Source organism: Otolemur garnettii, unplaced genomic scaffold, assembly GCF_000181295.1.
Source record: "Otolemur garnettii isolate 467f Iridium unplaced genomic scaffold, OtoGar3 scaffold00009, whole genome shotgun sequence".
Lineage (NCBI taxonomy): Eukaryota > Metazoa > Chordata > Mammalia > Primates > Galagidae > Otolemur > Otolemur garnettii.
In genome coordinates, this window is record NW_003852404.1 from 12,965,512 (window position 1) to 12,985,444 (window position 19,933).

Here is a 19,933-nt window from a genome sequence, read left to right on the forward strand (position 1 = left end):
GTTCAGCATGGAAGTATGGAGAAGAACAAAGTGGCTGGTAGTGACTGAGATTATCAATGAATTAAACAAGAACTAAACACCTGTAATAAAACAACAACAAGAAAGCCAGAAGAAAGCTAAGACAGATAACTGTACAAAAGTGATGTAACTAATGTAAATCCATAAATGTAATATACTCCATAAATAGAAGCAAAAACAAAGACTGCATGATTCCCCCCAACAGATAAAGGAAAAGCATGTGGCAAATTCAGCATCTTTTTCTGATAAGAACACTTAAGAAAATAGGCACAGATGGGCCTTTCTTAAACTGTAAGCGCCCTCTACAAAAAATCCACAACTAGTATCACACTAAGGGAAGTAAAACTGAAAGCATTTCCCCTTAAACCTGGAGTCACACAAGGCGTCCATTATCACCACTACAACATGGGACTGGGCATTCTAACCGATGCAAACCCCAGGGGTATCCACATGGGGACAGAGGAGGTCAAATTCTTGCCCTTTGCAGACCACGTGATCTATTTAGGAGGACAGAGGTAACAAAGAGAAATTTATTTAGGCAGAACAAAGAGAAATCTGAGAGCTCTTCCAAAGACAGTAGGAAGTGGGTACCTCTCATGAGGAGAAAAGGTAAGAAAGACCTAAGGATGTCATCTTATACTTACAAAATCCTAGGAACTCAATCTCAAGTTTCCTGGAAGTGATCAAGAACATTTCAGGTTATAATATCAATGTCCACAAATTGATTTTGTACACGCCAATAGTCAACATGAGAAGCAAATCAAGGACACAATACCCTTCACAGTAGATTCAAAGAAAATGAAATACCTAGAATATACCTAACAAAGGACATGGAGGGACTACAGAGAGAACTATGAAACCCTCAGAAAAGAAATAGGAAGAACATACCATACTTATGACGAGGAAGAATCACCATTGTAAAAATTTCAATTCTATCCAACAGAACATACAGATTCATTCCAAAGCCCATTAAGGTACCAACATTATATACTTCAAAGATCTTGAAAAAAATAGTACTTTGTTTCATGCAGAACCAGGAAAAACCCTGAATAGCCGACACAATTCTAAGAATAAAACCAAATCAGGAGGCATCATTCTATCAGACTTCAGATTATACTAGAAGGCTAGCTATAGTGATCAAAACAGCATGGTACTGGCACAAAAATAGAAACACGGATACATGGAACAGAATAGAGGACCTAAAGATAAAAACAGCACATATTAGCATCAGATCTTTGATAAACCAATTAAAAGTATACACTGGATCCCTTTCATGAAGGAGAAAAGAAAACACTATTTAAGAAATGGTGCTGGGAGAGCTGGTGAGCCATCTGTAGAAGACTAAAAACAGACCCACACCTCTCACCATGGACCAAAGTTTACTCATGCTGGATAAAAGATTTAAATTTAAGGCACAGAAGGATAAAAATTCCAGAAAAAAGTATGGAGAAAACGCCTGATGATATTGGCCCAGGAAAATAATTTATGAAGAAGACCTCCTGCCAATAAAGTAAATAAATGCGACATGACCAAGTTAAAAAGTTTTAGTACAGCTAAGAGCAAAACGACTCATGTAGACAATATTCAGAATGGAAGATATTTGCATGCTACAAATCTGACAATGGGCTGGCAACAAGAATCCCCAGAAAACTCAAACTAAGGAAGAAAAAGTGCAAACAATCCCATTTATTGGTGGACAAAAGATATGAACAGAGTCTTTTCTGAAGAAGACAGATGAATGACAAAAACCCCCCCAAAAAACAAAAAAACATACGTGAAAAATTGCTCATCATCCCTGATCATCAGAAAACTATGAATCAAAACTACCCTGAGGTATCACCTCATCCCAGTGAGAGCAATCCACATCACAGTCTCAAAGCTGCACATGCTGGTGTGGATGTGGAGTGAAGGGAACACTTTTACACTGCTAGTGGGACTGCAAATCAATACAACCTTTCAAGAAGAAATTATGGAGAATCCTCAAAGAACTCAAATTGGATCTTTTATTTGATCCTACCTTCTCATTCCTAGGTATCTACTCAGAAGTTTAAAAAAAAAATGATTTTACCATAAGGAAATTTGCACTAGGATGTTTACTGCAGCTGAATTAACTATCACCAAGATGTGGAACCAAGCTAAGTGCCCATCCAAAAATGAATTGATTAATAAACTGTAGTTTATGTATGTCACGGGATACTATTCAGTCATAAAAAGAGGGAGACTTTATCTCTTTACCTCTTTTGTAATAACCTGCTTGGAGTTAAAGATAATTCTCTTTAGTAAAATATCACAAGAACAGAAAAGCAATGATACAATTTACTCAATATTAATGTGAAACTAGTACAACTATACATCCACAGGAGAGGAAAACACAATTAACCTCAAGTAGGGGGTGGGGGAATGAGGAAGTGGGGAGAGGGGAATAGAGAAGGGGAATTGGTAAGCTCTGACCTGATGAACTCAGTACAAAGTTATTGGCACACCTCCTGCATGAAGGCTTCAACTTGGACTTGACCTAACAAATGCAAATAAGGTGACTTCATTGTTTATGCTCTCATATTGACCTGAAATCAAAAAAAAAAAAGATTTAACTGCAGACTTATTAGGGCAATATTCTATATTCTACACATTTTTTAGTCAGAACAGAGAATTTAACTTAAAGCAAAGAAGAAGTAAGAACCAAAGTGTTTATTAACTGTAAACTAAGGCTCTATTTATAAGAAAGTCATGTTTTGGGTGGCACCTGTGGCTCAAGAGGGTAGAGCGCTGGTCCCGTATGCCTGAAGTTGTGGGTTCAAATCCAGCCCTGGCCAAAAAAAAAAAAAGTCATTTTTTAACAGCTCTAGATTGTTACTTTATTATTTTTGCAATGTTTATTTCAAAATAGCTGTACCACTTTTTAGTTTTCTATAAATTACTACCCAGAAACTGTTTCAAGAGGCAAATTTCTGCTACTTTAATTCCCTCCTTGAATTTCAACTTACTGCCATGAACATTTTCAGACTTTCTGGTTTGTCGCCTCTCACACTTTTGTACTGTTTTCTGTCTTTCCACCTTGTACTACAGGTGCCATATTCTCCCGGGTCCCAGTAGTCTTTGATTCCAGACGCCTGAAGTGTTTTTGGTGTATTTCACCTCATGCTCCCTGTCTGTCCTTCCCATATCTCTAAAAGCCACCGTGCAGCTCATCCTGCTGCTTCTACAGACATTAGGAGAGAAATTATTTGCGTTGGAAATTATTTGATGTAGAAGGAAGACATTTGAGAATCATATTCAAACACATTGAGTGATGGTGCAGGAGTCTGACACAGATTATTCAATTCTATACACTAGCATATGAAATATATATATACTTCATAACTCATCATGACAGTTTTTCCATATATATGTACATATGGAAAAAGGAAAAAATGTATTGAAGGGGACTTGCTTTCTGTGCCTTAGGATATGTTGGGTCAGAAATTATTTGCAAGGCCTTGGGCCAATAGTTCTCAAATTTTAGAGTACATTAGATCACCAAGAGGGCTACAGAAGCTACTCCTTATATTTCTGATTCCTGGGTTTGGGGTAGAACAATATTTAAGATTTCCCTGTGGCTCAAGTGGCTAAGATGCCAGCCACATACACCTAAGCTGGTGGGTTTGAATCCAGCCCAGGCCCTCCAAACAACAATGATGGCTACAACCCCCAAAATAGCCACTTATTGTGGCAGGTGCCTGTGGTCCCAGCTACTTGGGAGGCTGAGGCAGGAGACTCGCTTGAGCCCAGGAGTTGGAGGTTGCTGTGAGCTGTGATGTCATAGCACTCTACCCAGGAGAACAGCTTGAGGCTCTGTCTAAAAAAAAGATTTCCCAGGTAATGCACATGGTTTTTGTTAAGAACCATTGATTGTCTTAGGCTATACTCAACAATTTCATTGCCTGTCCCTTGATGGTTATTTTTCTCAAAATAAAATACGTTATATTATTTATGGTAAACTTATGAATTTATTGATATAGTATGCTATTCATAAATACACATTACCCCCCCTTTATTTGCACATATAAATGGGAGTTTATATTTGCAAAAATTCAGAATCTGCTTAGTATTATTTTTAATTTAATATCTTATCTTTGTTTTTTACTCAGTTTTTTTAGTAATGTAAACTATTTTCTGTTACTGTAATTATTAACTTGTAGTTATTATTGTGACTTATCTCAAAGCATACCTCTGGTCATTATCTTAATTCTTACATTAGGCAAATGTAAAAATTACATTCCTAATGCGGCAACTCTTTAATACAGATCCCCTATGTTTGAGGAACACCCTATGGTTGGGGGATCACCACAACATGAGGAACTGTATTAAAGGGTCGTGGCATTAGGAAGTTTGAGAACCACTGCATTAGGCAAATGTCATTATAAATATTGACAATTCTCTGTCTATGAAATTTAAATCTACTGTTTTAATAGAAAGGAAAATAATTTCACACTTTTGCAAATACTGAGCATTGAAGGTTGATGTAGCAAAATAGCATTTGCAAAGATCTGTTACCTGGCATTTGAATTTAGACTTTTTGACATATGTTCCTGATTATTCTTTTAGAGAATAAACTAAAATAGGATATTAACTTTTCAATAAACATTTTGGGAATAGCTGAGAACACATTAGTGATCACAATGTACTTTATTTCAAATTTATAAAAAAACTGCAAGAATTCAAGAGAATTAGTCCATTATTTGTTTCAACATTTAGTTTAGAGGTAGATGTACTATAAAGAATATGATCCTGCAGTAAGCCAAAATAATGATATTTCCCTACCATCTTCCCCCTCTAAAAATAAAAATAAAAAACATAAAGAGAAAAAATATATCTCCATATTCTAATTTTTAGAACTTGTGAATATATTATGTCATGGCATAAAATTAGGATGTGAATAACAACAAAGGAAATTTAGGTTATGGTTAAAATTAAGGTTACAATTTACATGTAATGGGAAATTTTTCAGGCAGTGTGAGCACATGGCTGTGATTTTTTAGAACACGAGGCATCTTTTGAGAAGTTTAACACATGACCTTATCCATTTTGGGTAGAAAGCTATATGATAATTTATTTTGAACAAGGTTAAAAACACTTCAGATTCCTATAAAGAAAATTACTTTGACATGAATATCAGAATAATCTTTAATCTTTAAGTAATAACATTTTTAGTAAGATGATTTTATTTTGAAAATACTGAATGATAAATTTATTTTTATGGTATTTTCCATTATTATTAGTGTATGCACTTCATATATTATTAGAACTTGTTTGCAAAGCCAACACTGTACCACATATTGAGAACACAAAGATCAAGAACTATGCTTCTCCATCTTTAAAATTCTGCTAGAAAAATAGTAGAAAAATATATACATAACTAAGCTATTGAAGTTCTGTGCAAATGTCTTACTTTTTAAAATAAATACTCTTTTATTATTCTTAAATTTAGATATATTGAGGAAAATTAGTAACAAAATGTAAAAGACCAGATGTGGGGAAAGGGTGTGTGTATTGCTTTTCCCCCAAAGAAATTAATTAGCGTTGCAAAACCAAAGTAAGAGATTAAAAGTTTTAATATCGTATTCTCAAGAAATTTAATGAGACTTTTCTGCCACCTTATTAGTTTAAACAATTTGTAAGTACATATTTTAGTTGGATTTATTTTAACAGACCTTGTTATTCTTGTGTCTACTACACACATAAAATTTCTTTACAGTTTAGTTTGTAATACTAAATATATCATTTTACTTTAATTATACTGACACCCAATTCTTCAAACAGAAAACATATATGACTTATATAAGAAAGTATTTGTTAAAATGTTAATGATCTCTTTTTCTAATTTCTAGAAGAATAATCAGAATAATTTCTAGGCCCAGAGTTTGCAACAGTGTGAATAACATTTATTTGAATTTGAAATGAAGGGATAATTATTTTTAATATTTGTCCCACCTGTATTTTTATTGTTTTCAGTGTTTGATTTGTTGTAATTGCATCATTAAGAAATAATACACACTGCATTCTGCAGAGAATAGTGCATTAGGATCATGTGTTCATTCACTATGTCTCATAATTCTAAAATATTAACATGTAATGATTTACTAAAGAACATAAAAAAATTCGATTTATTTAGGTAACTAAAACCTGCTACCATGTCAGTCACTTTTACTGTATTTGTTAAAACTACACAAATTGATGTTAGTGTTGTCATGTGTAGATAGGTTTTTGTCAATAATGTGCTCTGTTCCATGCTAGTCTCTTAATGCATTTCACTTAAATTCACAAAATTATATTTGTATGACAAATTGTATATATAAATAAATATATATATGTATAACAATTGTATAACAGCGATTCATTGTGTTTGAATTTTTACTTATTTTGCCTCTAAAACTTGTCAATATAGAAAATGGACTCAGGAAAGAATAGATTACAATGCTTTTAACTAACCCAAAGAATGATGAAATTGCATAATATATTCAGGTATAAATTCACTAATTCATTTGGTGAGTATTTTGATATAACTTGATATATTTAAAATTTACAGTGTTTTTTTTTTGCCTTTTGTAATATGCCAGAAAATATAAGAAAGCACATCATTTCAAGATTTTGATTGTATTTTCATTGAAAAATGGTAGATTTTACACACACACAAATGTATTAAGAGTTAGAAGAATACTATCTTTCTCGATTCCCTCAGATCCCTAAAATTATTCTCTCAAATGTTATTCCAGATCTGTTTCATTAGTAGACATGGGGGACAATTACAAAAGTACCTTCTGCCCATTATGTATGGTTGAGTTCACATTACATGTGTAAGGTTGGCCAAATACCTTTGCTTATCTTCAGTCCCTATTCAGCTCTGTTCTTCCCCTCACCTATAACATCCCCTTTTTCCTTTTCTCAAGGCCTTCCACATAATCCTTGGAAAAATTATCCCTCCTTCTTAACTCCATTTTAGTTTTGATCTTGATTTTGCCATAACTAAAAAATGTTCACTAAGCAGGCTGATTTTCTGTATCCTATTATGTATATGCATTTCTGTTTATTTCATAAATTTTTAAAATTTTTATTGTTGGGGATTCATTGAAGGTACAAAGAACCAGGTTACATTGATTGCATTTGTTACAAAAGTCCCTCTTATAATTGTGTCCTGCTCCCAAGAGGTATGTCACACACGTCCCCACCCCCTCCCTCCTTCCATCTCTCTGCTCTCCCCTCCCCCACACCCCACCATACTAGGTCACTAATTGTCCTCATATCTGCATTTCTGGTTTTAAAAACTCTGTTGATCGATTCACTTGCTGTCTTCCTTTTGTCCATAAAGCCACCTCTAGGTCACCACACCTGGCTCAACGCCATTAGGAGGATTCCATGGCATTTCATGGCGTCTGTCTTCCTCATGGCTGTTGTTTTTCTTTCCTCTCCAGATGCGGTGAAGACTTCAGCAACGTGATTCACTGGATTCTTTGCCTCATAAAATCACTTGCTGAAGCTTGCAAAAAGTTCTGAGACATTCTAAATAAAACAAAATGAAAAAGAAATTTGGTTCTATAAAACTTTAAAGAGAAAAGAATAGAGAGAGTGGGTAGAGCATTCTGATGACTAAACAATGGGCTTTGTCTTATGGATGTTAAAGGATTGTCTTGTTTCTGTATAGTAGTATACAAAATACAATATATACTATATATATATATACATATATATATATATAAATGGAGGACCATTAGGACATTGCATACATTACACAAAAATTTAAACTCAATAAATAAAAGCTTAATTTCAGCTAAAGAGTAATATGGAGCTCAGAGAAACAAAAGACTAGGCAGTATTTGTTACACACTCCAATGCTTGGTTGTTGAAGATAGTCAATCTCTTATACATTTATACATTTTTAAAAAATAATATAGTAGGAATGAGGATAATTAGCTTAGTTTAAAAATCACCACGAAATCCCAAGACTATGCTGAAATGAAGATAATTTTTTCAGAACCAAATCTACTAGCCCTTGTATTTTAATACCACTTACTTTTTAAGAGAATTTACAAGGACCCTGGCAGAAGTTGGAGAAAAGGAGACCGCTCATGTTAAGCCATGGCAATTATCTATGTGAGGTCGAACTGCTTACATGTAGAATCATTCAGTGATACACTTTTCTGGAGCAGTGTTTTTCAACCTTTTTTTTTTTTTTTAATCTCATGGCACACTTGAACATTTAAGTTATGTTGATCAAGAAAAAAAAGAGTTAAAAAATAATATCCTTATTGTGCTTTGAACTTATTTCAAGATAATTCAATTATGATCATTAAAAATTTTTGTAGCACACCTAAAATCCTCTCCTGGCATACCAGTGTGGCATGACACATTGGATTAAAATCAGGGCTCTATATAGTTCTCAGGTTTAGTCTGTTTCAGAATCAACTGAGGAGATTATTAAAAATGAAAGTAACTAAAACTCATCATCAGAGATTTTAATACAAAAATTCTCAGGAGAAGTCTAGTCATTTTCACTTTTAATAACTACCCCTGGTTATTTTAATGTACTCCAAAGCTTAAAAACCCATGCATATACCAGATGAGTTTTTGGGGAATAAAGCTGTAAGGAATTTAGAGAAAGCACTCTCCTGGAGACATTTATTAAGGTGACAAAATTAGAAAAGACAAGTATTCGAATTTCTGGAGATTGAACAAAGCCTTACATAAGCATTTATAACCATTTTATTCAAAAAAATGAAAACTTAATTAGAAAAGTGGGAAGCTATGGCATGTGAGCTGGGGACAGCACCCACATCTCTGCCACTATGTCTTATGTAGGAACTGACCACAGTGGGTTCAGCAGCCTGGAGCAACGTGTTTCCCAGATGTCAGGGTGGAAGATCTATTTTGTGTGGTTTTACCAGGTTATGAACATCAGCAAACACATTTTTTTTTTACAGCCCTATGACGTGGAAGATTTTTGTTGAGTGCCTGGGGTCAAACATGTGGCACCTCTTTCCACCCCTCCCAACTCCCTCTACACATGAAAGAACCTCCTGGTGAGGAGAGCTTTTCCTTTCCCCCAGAGCTCTGGGCTGAAAAAGAGCTTCTCTGGTGTGCTTGGCAAATGAATGGCAGCTCAGATCAACCCCAGTCTTCTAAAGCATAAGGGTTATTCTTGACAGATTAGTCAGGCAGTGAACATTGGCACATAATTTTGTTTTTGGCTCTGGAGTTCGGAATATCCATATAGGAAAGTGAAGCAATTGGATGGCAAAGCCAGTTACTACAACATTGTCTCCCAAACATACAAGATACTATACTACTACAGAGAAGAACTAATTATGGCAGCTAATATATAACAAGTCCCTCCTTCCTCCTTTGTAGCAGACCAAATAACTCAAAGGACAGGAGAAGTGAGAGCTGAGCTTTGAACACTCTGTAACTATAAGAAACACCTGTAACAACTCGCTAATATAACACCTTGGTGATAAGAGCATGGGGAAAAGATTGGGCTCTCATTAAGAGGAGAGCATGCGGGAGGAGAACAGCAGTCTCTACACCTGTGAGGCAAATAGCCAGGGGATCTCAGCTATAAATAGCTGCAGGCGAGGTTAGTCTGGATTCTCATTCTTTCATGGACTTGCTCATTCTGACTATTTCGCTCCTGCTTGGAGGGCTCTGCCCAGCACACTTCTACGAAGACCGTGAAGAATCACTCTCCCACTAAGATGTTTCTCTTCCTCAAAGACTCTCTCTCTTTCCCTCTTGCTAAAACGAATTGCCCTCTGGCACCTAAGGGGAGTTAATCCGGAGCAAGGTAGTACAGCAGTCTGCTCCGGACAATCACATAGGCCAGGGCCCTGACACTCCTTTAATTTTGTTTCCATGACTTAGGTTTAGTTAAGTCCAGGGCCTTAAAAAAACCTCAAATACTTATGACACCTGTCTTTTACCAAGGAATTTGACTTCTTTGACTAAGACAGTAGCACAATTTGTATCCCAGGATATTGCTAAAAAACAATAACAATATTAAACCATTTACTAATGAGTGGAAGCTAACAGCTAAAATAATGGAAAAAGCTGCTGACAAAACAAATTTAGTGCAGAGATAAAATAACAAAACAGTTAGAAAAAAACTACTAAAAGTTTTTTGTCCTTGGGGTCAGGAAGGCTGCATGAAAGCCTAAGACTATACATTCAGGATGTGCACTGGGGGTTGATGAACAAGTAAACAATTCCACAGCAAACAACACTAACAACAAGCTCTTGAAACTTAGGGGAGGGAGGACGTATTGGTCAGAATTGTTTTTCTTATACTATTCAAAGCATCTAATATGATAAAAAATATATGAACATGCAAAGAAACAGTAAAGTGTGGCCCATACCTGAGAAAAAGCAGTCCAGAAAAGATAAATGAGTGAGTAAATTATGGAATTAATAGAAAAGAGTAGCTACCCTACCTATTATAGTAGTCATTTTAGATACACTGAATGACTTAAACTAAAATATGATTAAAGATATAAAGGAAATATAAGTATAATGTTGCATAAAAGAGAAAACAATGATAAAAACAAAGACATTATATAAAAAAGAACTAAATGGAAATTGTGAAGTTAAAAAGTATAAGGATAAAAATAAAAATCCAGTGGAAGGACTAAACAGAATACTGGAGCTAGCAAAACAGTAGATGTAAAGATTAATAGAGATGGTGCACTCTGAAGAACAAAAAGTAAAAAGAGACAATGAGGAGAAATGAACGTGGTAGGTAGATAGCTAGGGAACCTGATCTACTAGCAAAAGGGGACAAGGTTAGGGCCTTGTCTGAGCGCTGCTCACTTTAACCCTGATGGCTCACATCTGGGAGGAGGGCCTGCTCTACCAATTAACCAATCAGAAGTTAGCATGGCAACTCCAAAAGGACGTAGAGGACTCTCTACCTCATGGGCCAAACCCTATAGGTACAATAGAGTCTTGAAGATGACTTAGAACTTCCTTAGTGTTAATTATCAAGCCATTAACTTTAATCTACATTGCGGTCCACATACCCCCCCTCCATGGGCTTTCAGAGAGGATCATGGAGGTCCACAAGAGCTGTAAAGCTCTGATTCCAAGGTGACATTTGAACCATGAAGTAGGCCCAAAATAGAACCCCCAGTCATAAATCAAGGCCTTTCTGGTCATGAAAATATAGACATGCTTGTTGTCTATGGCAAATGTATGATGCTCTGTAAATCTATCTCTTGCTTTTACTCTATAAACCTATTCCTTTTCTCAATACACTTTGTTTCACACTTGCCTTACTTTTGGGTTGTCTGGTCAAAAGTGCCCAAGAACCGAGGACGCACACAGCTCCTAGAAACCCGACATTTTGGTGCCCTGGATTAGTCAGGCTGTGTAAACCTGACTGACTCAGATTATCCTGCCTAGAATAGCCAGCTCACCTTTTCCTGTAAAAAGCTCTGACAGGGATGAGCCAGCTGGCTCTTGCTTCACGTCGTCCCACCTCACAGCCAGCAATTTTGGGGGCTCTGGAGCTTGCTTTCACTTTTTTACCCTCGTTATTTCTCACACTGCATGGTTGATTTCTTGGCTAAACCTGGGTGTGTGAAAACCAGGTGTGTGACAAAGAGTTTGGGGACACATTCCTTGTGGTAGCAGAGAAGTTGTTCATTTTGTTTTACTTTAGGGAAGAGGGCTCTGGCTGTAATTCTTGTGCTTCCTGGCTTTGTGTTGGTTTGGCTATTGTACTTTATTTTCCAATTTAAGGGGGTGTTCACTTCCCTTGCCATACTAAGGTTAAACAGGGTGTCCTTCCCCGGGATTGCCTGCACTAAGCCGCCTCATCTCTGCCATATGGGGCACCATTCAATCTCCCACGCAGGGCACAGTGAAGTACAGTGGCAGCTCCAAGGTTGACCATCCCTACAGTGACCACCTCTGTATGCTGACCAGTTTGTTGAAGTCCCTCAGTGGTCAACTTACAGAGATTCTGCCCAATTAGCAGATGTATCTATTACTAGCTATAAAAGTCAGAACCTTAGTAAAAGTAGCCCATAAAGCTACCCCCCCGTGGACCAAAGCCACTTAGACACCTTCTGGAAAAGCACATTGTTAAATTGTGCATAAAACCAAAATCATACATAAAGTCAACAGAAACAGAAAGTATTGACAGTAACAGATGTAGTTGTATAAAAAATGCTTAGTAACCCCTGGATTCTGGTACTCTCCAACAGAAGGATTGAAACTTAGTAAATTGAAGGCCAGCTTCATAGGTACCAGAAGTTTTCTGCCTGTTAACTTGTTGGACATTCATATGACCCTGACATAAGTATAATTAATATCCATTATGGGTGAAAGAATTTAGAAATTTTCCCATCATCCAAATAGAATTAAAACTGCTTTTATCACCCTATCACAAAAGCATTTGTTTTCCCCTGTGGACTATTCCTTGGCAACCACTTACTGTCTCTTTGATAATAAAATTGTCCCACATTCTGTGGGCTTCTGAATAAAACCTGAGTGACTTCCCATGCTCTAGGAAGTACATAAACAGGTGGAAAAAGAAAGCTTAATTCTACATCACCCAACTCCTATCTCCCCTCACTTCAATAATGTTTCAATGACTAAGCCATACAGTCAAATTTTAAGAAAAGTTTCTTAAACAATTTTTACATTTTTTTCATTCAGATCAGAATAGAATGGACTGAAATTATACCATTATTACACCAATGTACGAACGCTAAAATTCAGCTCAATTTTTGTTCTAGTCATTGTTGTCTCCATAGAGCACATTTATCTTAAGTTTAGAAAGTTGTGGTATCGGCTGGGCATCTATAGCTCAGCTGCTAGGGCGCCAGCCACATATACCGGGCTGGCAGATTGGAACCCACCCTGGCCTGCCAAACAACAATGGCAACTACAACCAAAAAATAACCAAGCATCATGGCGGGCACCTGTAGTCCCAGGTACCTGGGAGGCTGAGGCAAGAGAATCGCTTGAACTCAAGAGTTTGAGGTTGCTATGAGCTATGACATCACAGCACACTACCCAGGGTGACATAGTGAGAATCTGTCTCAAAAAAAAAAAAAAAAGTGGTAGCATCCACTAGGAAAGAGAAAGCAATGTCTTATATTCTTCCAAATTAAGGGGAAAATGAAGGTTCTATGATTATAAAAGAACCAAATATCAAGAATAATCTGATGTAACTTAAACAGGTAAAGAGTCTTAAAATTTTCAGGAAAAAACACATTTATTATATAATAGAATGTTTCTGTTAACACAAAGAACCAAAATTTCTTACAGTTTTGCAAGGAAGAAAGAAAAAACGAAAAAGGTACAGTTTGGTCAGTGAGATTCGTGAATGAAAATCATTTCTGCTGGCGACCATAAAACACTTGCCTATCGCGCTAAAATGCCTCCACTTTCACAGGCATACACATATGTTAAAAAGCATGTAATAGAATTAAAACATATGTTTTAAAATATACAATAAATTGTATCTAATGAAATACATCTAATTAGCTTAAACTGTACATTTTTAAATGCAATGTGTCTGTCGTAGTTAATGATACATGACCGTTTTAAATGACTTTGGCATTAAGTTAAAGAATAAAAGTGATAAATATAACAGATAGATGAGTGTAAGTCACCTAGAGCATTTATCAGCAAAACTAACGATTAACTTATACTTTGAATTGTTGTGAGATATTAAAATCATCCCAAGGATACGAGAAAGGCAATAGTACATACTAATAGACATTCAGTCCCTACTTGGGTGCTAACTCATAATATAATTCAGGCTGAGCGGTTATTTCTTCATTTTTGGATTGTTATCTCATCTGGAAAGAAATGTAACTCAATAAATTCACTGCTTTCACTGTTAAGATAATTCGTTGCTCTGTATACTCCATTATGGTAACCTCACAACTCTACGGACAATGACTTGGGGCTCCTAGCTCTAACCTCTGTTTTAAAAAGATTAGTCAAAAGCCTTGATTATATGCTAAAACCGACAAAAGTGAAGTTGATGTAAACTGTATTCACATGCATTGTTTAATTACTTTGATTTTTAATAAGTATTATTGACCATTTTTATTTGAAGAAGTATGCTTTTGCCTGATTTACTATGTGAATTATCAGCGTCTTTGATGCCAACTTACTTAAAGCTGAAAAAAATTTGAAATCTTTTATAGGAGATGCCAGCAATATGAACATTATCTGTGAGAATTTTAGAAGTAAGAAATGAAATGACTAAGTAATTAAAAAATTATCAAAGTAGATGCAGAAATATATAATAAAAATATCCATCCATGATAATAACTTTTAGGAAGCTAGAAGTAGTAATGAACTCTGTAGCTTGTCAAAAATAATCTATAGAAAAACTATATAGTAAATGCTATACTTAATGGTACAATTTTCTCATTCCTGCTTAAGAGCATCCAGGTAAGTACACCCTGTTTTCTTCACTTAGCTAAACAAAAATTTTTTTTTTTGCAGTTTTTGGTCGGGGTTGGGTTTGAACCCACCATCTCTGGTATATGGGGTTGGAGTCCTACTCCTTTGAGCCACAGGCGCCACTCCACTTACCTAAAACATTGAATGCTAGCACTTAGCCAGCACAACAAAGTCACATAGAAGACCTATAAATGTAACAATAGAAAATAAAAACAAAAAATGGTATATGCTGATAGATAACATGATAGATATATATAATCATAATAGTTACACAAAGGAAATTGCTTCTGACTTGAATTTGGTGGATTTTTTTTCCAAATTAATTTCCTATTTGTAACAAGTGCTTACACTGTATTTCAAAAACAACTTGCCCAATAAATGTTCTGTCCTCTTCATACCAATGAAATGAACAGACATCTAAAGGAAAACAATTTTCCCCAACTACCCTATATATTTGCTTGATATGGTTGTCATTTGACATTGTATATTCTACTTCCTTCAGTGATTATAACAGATCCCTTCCACATTATCATTAAATGACAAGACATTAAAAATCCAAACCAAAATTAAGTTACTCTCATTTTGCTGTGCAACTTTGTGAATGCAGAAAGAACTGGAAATCTGATTGTCGATCTCCATTGTCTACGCCAAACTGTATCTAGTCATTGGTGAATGTTAATATGCAGTTGGATTGTTGTTTGGCAAAACAATCCCTGAAGTGCTTTGGGATGATGTTAGTCCCTCCAAACCATTTGAGTGTGTGAAGTAATTAGAGCTACCTACGCTGTTACCTAAATGAGGAAAAAACAACTATCTCATTATGAAATATTCTCTAAGAAATTGAAATTATATTCTCTTTCTTTTCTTGTATACATTATACTTAAAATTTGATGAAAATGTAAATGTATGATTGTGTTTATAGGTGTGTAATAAATATTTAATACAGAATACATATCACATGAAATGGTAGATGCATAGGACTGTACAAAATAATACAGGCAGATATGCATTGTCTGTATTAAGTCAATAAACATGAGGGGCTATTAGCTCTTGTAGCGAAAGCTTCAGGATGTGGAGTATTTGTAAAATCTCAAGAAAACCGAAGGCTCAAATCTAAAATGCCATTATAGAAATAAAATTATAATTTTCACTGTGTACTTTTTTAAGATGGAAACTAGAAATAAAATCTATTATTTTTTCATCACAATGAGTCATAAACTGGCATAAATACTTTTATATTTACATCAAGGTATCTGTAGCTCTTTTGTGGAGACAGCGGAAGGGGTTGCAGTGTGATTGATTTTGCCTAGTTCTCACTGGTTAATTTGAGGAATGTCAAGTTCACCTTTCAAAAATACAACATGTATGTGGTAGAAAAGTTATATATGGCTATATTTGCAGTGTGAACAACAAATGCTGAGAGTCAAATTCCCCAGTGGATGTAATTATTAAAAGTCTATTTTAGGGAAAGATCATTGGTTCCAACATAAGGTTAGTAAAATAAAATTCACTCTTATCAACTGTGCTTAATGTCTCTTGTTCATTTTTGTTCTCCAGGGTAAATATGTATTCTATTTCCAAGTAATATCTGCACAAATTTGGTAAGTTCCATCAAAAATCAGTCTATAAAATTCCCAATAATAGGGTGGTGCCTGTGGTTCAATGAGTAGGGTGCCAGCCTCATATGCAGAGGGTGGCAGGTTCGAACTCAACCCTAGCCAAAATGCAACAACAACAACAACAACAAAATAGCTGGGCATTGTGGCAGGTGCATGTAGCCCCAGCTACTAGAAAAAGGAATGAAAAAAAATTCCGAATAAGGTATAAAATATTTTGTTGAAATACAGTTTACTAATGGAAGATGATAATTTTATTGTACTTGATAATTTTATTTATTTAATTTTATTTAATTTGAAATTATACCAGTGAAAGGAGAAGAATCTCATTAGAAGTATTTATTTAAAAATGTTTCCTTTTGGTACCTACTGGTGAAAATAAAATAAAGATGGCTTCTGAGAAACATTTGTTAATTTATCTGCTGAGTGAACTAATTATCCTCTTACAGACATCTCACTTAATTAAATCCAACAGAAGAATTTTCTAACGTATCATTTTTAGAAGATAAAGGGCTTCTTTGGTTTATTGAACTTCATTTCAGAAATGAAGAAAGAATCAATGAACACTTTGAAAATGGCTCTAAGAGAAGAATGAAGTAATTGAATTCAGATTGCATTGCCTTGTTTACATTGTGACCAGAATGAATGGTGCATATTCCTATGGAAATTTAAGAGAAAAAAGCAGCAGTCACAAAACCTCTGAATCGCAAACTGGGTTTATAGAATTGGTCATTCCAACATAGTTGTTACTATTTAAGCATCATTAGAAATGCATTTTTATCTTATGTAAGCTCAGGAAATTTAATATCCAAGCAATTAGTGCATGATGCTCTCATAGAGGGGTTGTCCTCCCACAAAATCTGTTTTTCATAGTAACTTACCTTAGCAGCATTGAAAATAGACAAAAGCAGCAAGTGACTATTTTCATAGAGAGAATTATTTAGGAAAACATAACATAAAGAACGGTAACAGCCTAAAAAAAAAATTAGTATATCCAGAGACAGGTAAAATTAATATATTTGTAGAGTTATCTTCTCTATTTTATTTAGCACATGAAGAAGAGTATTAAGTAAGCATTTCTGGAGAAAGAATTTTTTGAAATGAATAAAACTTTACTTTAGGGATTCTTGGCATCCTTTGTTGAAGGCTCCTAGAAAATGAATAAAATAATTGTCCTCTTCAAGCAAGAAAAATTTGTATCTGATATATATATGCATCATATATACAGATATATAAATACATATCACATATACATATATGTGATATATACAGATATACATCATATATACAGATATTTAAATACACATCATATATACATATATCATATGACATATTTGTGTGTGTGTGTGTATATATATATTTCTTGTCCCCATCAACAGGTACTCAGCAAACAAGCAAAAAGATCCTTAGGAGACTGGGTGTATTTAAAAAAGTAAATCAAACATAATGAATATAATACTTATTTTAACAGACAACCCTTTTCATACTCAGTCAAAACAGTGGAGGTATGTTTTACACTTGCTTTACAGATTGAGAATGTGCGGTACCATTACAGATTCTGAGATGGGAACATCAACTGCTGAAATGAAAGCTCTAAAATTCACAGTTCAGCGGCTGTCACTTTATAATTAACTACTTGTTTCTTCATTAGCAGTTAACAAAGCATTTGACTAGTGAAGAAGCGATGAGGATGCATGGAACATCTTCGTATGATTGTTATGATAAGCAGCTTATGAATAACTACTAAAACACATTAAATGCCGAGATAATTGTGGCATTTCTTTCCTTTTTACCCCCATTTCTGCTGTAATAGTTTAGAACCACAAGTTGCAAAGCGAAAATAGACTTGATACTGGAAATGAGTTTAAAATGAGCACCTGACCCTGATAATAATTCATTACTGACACGCTTAAAAACAGATTGCTTGGTTGACTGTCTAATATTAAACCAAATTTGGCCAACATTAAGGAGGATGAGATGCTGTAACTCCCTAGGTAGCAAATAGAGGAAAGTATCTAGAAATGTTTAGAGTAAATCGGAGCAAACTTCACATTTCTCCCTCTAGAGTCTCCAAAGGGAATCTCCTTTACAAAACCATTACAACTGTAGCGTCTCCAGGGAGCGTGACTGTGGTTGCCCTAGGAGCTGATGGTGGGGGATGCAGCCTCAGCTCCTAATTATTATGGTGGGGATGGGACTCTGGATTTGCAGAGGCGCATGAACCACTAGTGACTAGTTAGCAGAATGATGACTACCAGTAACAGAGCAAAATGGAACATAGAATATTTGTCATGTTGGAGTCTGTGGCATTAGATCCTTTTTTTCTGAAACCTTAGGCTTAAAAAATAGATGGCAAACCTCTAAAGTACTAATGATATACTTGGGTTTATGAATTGTCTTTTCTGTTCCATTGCCTGTCTTATTTGTAAATTTTACACTTTTTTAATTGACATATATTTACAATGTCACAATACTTAGTACATTATGCCTTACTACTTTGATCTTATTCCTTAATGGTTTCTTGGCTATGAATGAGTCTGCACCTTCCCTTCCCCACAAGCAAACAAACAACAACAACAACAAAAGTGCAATTCCGGGGAAAATCGCATTGAATCTATACCTAGATTTGAGGAGGAAAGGGTATCTCTATTTCGTTACAACTTCTTATTCAAGAACATAGTGTATTCCTCTATATATTTATGTCTATACAGTTTCCCTCACTTTTATATTTTTATTTGAGTATGGTAGGCCCTGCCCTACTTTGTAAAATATATTCAGAATTTATTGAGTTTAATTTTAAGGTTATTACAATTACATGGAGCACTATTCAGGGTTCTGCATCTATATCTGGGGAAAGGGTCATTAAAATAAAATAGTTTCTTTCTTCACAATAGCATTATAGTGAAAAATCAGCTGGATCCATATGTTTACTCTATGATATTTATACTTACACTATTTATCGAAGGAATTCTATATCTCCTCAAATGATGTTGCAGAAAATTATGCAGAATCCCTTACTTCCTCGATGAATTGAAAGAAGTAAAACTGTTAAAAATAAATAATATTATACATGAATTTTGTGAAAATACACACAATTTTAAACATGTTTACCTTTATGTTTTCATTGAAATTAATGTGACTCAAACACCTAGCTGTCCTTCTATAGTAATGATAATTAAACAAAAGTTTCAAATTTCATTAGAGGCATTTTTGAAAGCAAAAGGATGTGTTATTAATACGTACGCCAGGACAATAGGTATAAAACAGAATTATCTCCCTCTAAATCAGGACTTTTCATCCCTCTAATTTTACGTCCTCAACACATTTGGTAGAATTATTTTACTTGCTTTCAACAAACCAATAATTCTAATTTGAGTGATCCATCCACTTTTCCTGAAGCATAAAGTTCAATTTTAAAAATGTACCTTTCATTTTATGTAGGTAAATAACTGTCACTCTGTTCAACTAATATCCATAATTGTGAGCTTGTTTCTGATTGTCTTGTCAGATTCCCTGCTGGTATAATTGTATTCATTATTCAATCTCTGGGGTGAGAATGCAAGCAAACCCAGGGAGCACCACACTATGAGAGGAGGTAATGATCTCCAGCTTTGAAAATCACGGTTTCGAGATCTCTTTAACGTTTGTTTGATGAAAGTGCCCAGCTTTGTCCTGATGTGTGCCTCACAGTGGACAACTATTAGCATGGCATTGAGGCTGTGTTTTTGTTTTTTGTTTTTGTTGAGGTATAAATATAGGAATGGTAATTGTGAATAATAATATAGATTACCTAAGTAAGTGTGTTTATGTTTTTATTAGAAAAGTGATCCCATAACCAGCAGTCTTTT